Raw genomic sequence first — 3,451 nt, 5'->3', positions numbered from 1 at the left:
AATTTCAGCTTGAAAGTTTCAAAAGTTTCATGGTTTCACTTTTTTTTTCTTTTTCCTGATTTTGGAAAAAGTGTTAAAGAAAAAGCAAACTCAATTTCCATTAACATCTTTAGGTGAAAATTGCCAATTTAAAGTAAATAAAAAGAACATTTTGGTAATAAAATAAAAGTACTTAATGTTGTACACTTAATGTTTTAATATTACTCTCCATATATTTCTCAAACTTGAAAAATATTTAGGCTTACTCAGTTTTCTAATTTATAATAATATGCAATATAGATGACAGTTCCTTCAAGTGGTATGGAACTTCAAGCAGGTAGAAAGTGCACATTAGCAAATGTTTGCCTTGTTCCTTTCATTATTTTCTTCTATTTAATATAGTTCTGTTTATCATTTGGATGGTCAAATGTCCTTAATTTGTTTTTAAATGGTGCTCTGTATATAAAAGCAGAAAATATGGCAAAAACTGTGATTTGCCATATTTTCGCATTACTGAATGTATTCATTCCTTGTTTAAAAAGAAAATACAAAAATAAATAAATGGTTCAGAATGAATCATGAAATAAATTCTTATCTAAAATGAAAAAGAAATTTTAGTTTTAGTGCCAGTGTGTTAATTTTCATTTTTAAATATTTTAAAATTTATTTTTCAATTATAGTTGACATACACTATTAGTTTCAGATGTACAACACAGTGATTAGATATTATGAAGTGATCACCCTGATAAATGTGGTACCCATCTCACACCATACATAATTATTACAACATTATCTACTATATTGCCTAAACTGTACTTGACAAACATGTGACTATTTTTAATAATTGGAATTTGTAGCTCTTAATCAATCCCCTTTGCCTTTTTCACCCATCTCCCTAGTCCTTTCTCATCTGGCAACAATCAATTTGTTTGTATCTATTTTGTTTCTGTTTTGTTTGTTTTGATTTTTAGATTCCACATATGGTGTTTGTCTTGCTCTATCTGATTTATTTTGCTTAGCATAAAACCTTCTAGGTTGATACATGTTGCTGCAAATGGTAAGATTTCATTCTTTATATGGCTGTGTAATATTCTATTGTATGTATGTACCGCTTCTTTATCCATTCATCTATCAATAAACACAGGTTGCTTCCAAATCTTGGTTATTGTAAATAATGCTGTAATGAACATAGGAGTGCATGTATCTTTTCAAATATGTGTTTTCTAATTTTTTTGATAAATACTCAGAGTGGAATTGCTGGTTCATTATATTTTAATTCTTTTTAGAAACCTTTATACTGTTTTCCATAGAGACACACCAATTTACAATCCCACGAACAACGCACAAGCGTCCCCTTTTCTCCACATCATCACCAACATTTGTTGTTTGTTCAGTTACTGATGATGGCCATTCTGACAGGTGTGAGATGATATCTTGTTGTGGTTTTAATTTGCATTTCCCTGATGATCAAGGATCTTGAGTAATTTTTCATGTCTGTGGGACATATTTATGTCCTCTTTGCAGAAATGTCTCTTCAGGTCCTCTGCCCATATTTTAATTGGATTGTTTGATTTTTGGTGTTAAATTGTATGAGTTCTTTATATATTTGTATATTAACCCCTTATCAATCTTATCATTGGTGAATATCTTCTCCCATTAAGTAGGTTGTATTTTTGCTTTGTTGATGGTTTCCTTCATTGTGAAAAACTCTTTAGTTTGATGTACCCCCATTTGTTTATCTTTTCTTTTATTTCTCTTCCCTGAGTTGACACATCCAAAAAAAATATTGCTAGAAGCAATATCACACAGTTTACTTCCTATGTTTTCTTCTAAGAGTTTTACAGTTTAGGTCTTACATTTAAGTCTTTAATCCATTAGGAATTTGTTTTTGTCTATAGTGTAAGAAAGTTGTCTGTTTTTTTGTTTGTTTGTTTTATTTTGTATATATTTGTCTGGTTTTACAAACACCATTTTTTTCAAGAGGTTGTCTTTCCCCCTTGTATGTTCTTGCCTCCTTTGTCATGAATTAGATGACCATGTAAGTGTGAGTTTGTTTCTGGGGTCTGTATTCTGTTCCATTGATCTATGTGTCTATTTTGTGCTAGTACCTTGATGTTTTGATTATATATGTAGTATAGTTTGATATTAGCTAGTGTTTTACCTCCAACTCTGTACTTTCTCATTATTACTTTGACTATTCAGATCTTTATGATTCCATGTAAATTTTAGGATTATTTCTTCTAATTCTTGGTAAATGCCATTGATATTCTATAGGGATTGTATTGAATCTGTGGATTGCTTTGGGTAGTATGGACATTTTAATGATGTTAATTCTTTTATTACTTTAGCATGGTATATCCTTTCTTTTATTTGTGTATTCTTCAATTTTTCTTCAATGTCTTATAATTTCTGTGTACAGGTATTTTACTTTCTTGGTTAAATTTATTCCTAGGTATTTCATTCTTTTTGTTGCAATTGTAAATGAGATTGTTTTCTTAATCTCTGTTTCTGATAGTTCATTATTGGTGTATAAAAATGCAGCCAACTTCAAAATATTAAGTTTGTATCCTACTACTGCATTCATTTATCAGTTCTAATGTTTTTTTGGTGGAATCCTTAGGGTCTCCTATATAGTATCATGTTATCTGCAAATGACAGTTTTACTTCTTCCTGTCCTATTTAAATGCCTTTTATTTCTTTTTCTTGTCTGATTGCTATGGCCACAAATTCCAATACTATGTTGAATAAAAGTGGTGAAAGTGAAATCCTTGTCTTATTTCTGACCTTAAAGGAAAAGCTTTCAGCTTTTCACCATTGAGTATGATGTTATCTGTGGGTTTGTCATATATAGCCTTTATTATGTTGAGGCATGTTTCCTCTACCCTTACTTTCCTGAGAGTTTTCATCATACATGGATGTTGGATTTGGGAAATGCTTTATCTGCATCTATTGATATGATCATATGATCTTTATTCATCTTGTTTATGAGTTGTATTATATTAATTGACTTGCAGATATTGAACCAAACTTGCATCCCAGGAATAAATCCCATTTTATCATGATGTTTGTTCATTTTAATATATTGCTGAATTAGGTTAGCTATTATTTTGTTGAGGATTTTTGCATCTATATTCATCAGGGATACGCACGTGCACATGCGTGTGCACGCACGCACATACACACAAGGCACCACAGGTTTCTGCAAATGTGTGAAATACCGTCTGACTTTGATGGTTTGGTGACTCCACAAAGATGTTTGCACTTCCTTCCTTTGGCAATAGCAACAATATTTCCTAATTCAGGCCATTCCCTGACCTTGCTCCCTCACCTACGCAAACACATACCACAACACCTATCCAGGAAATATGCACATACACATGTAATTAACAAGGAATTCGCTGAACAGTGGAAGCAGAGTGCATACCTATCTCATTTCAGAGAGAATTAAAATATGATCCAATTATTCATCTGC

This window comes from Hipposideros armiger, unplaced genomic scaffold (genome assembly GCF_001890085.2).
Source record: "Hipposideros armiger isolate ML-2016 unplaced genomic scaffold, ASM189008v1 scaffold_208, whole genome shotgun sequence".
NCBI classification, from domain to species: Eukaryota; Metazoa; Chordata; class Mammalia; order Chiroptera; family Hipposideridae; genus Hipposideros; species Hipposideros armiger.
Note: the sequence above shows the minus strand (reverse complement) of the source record.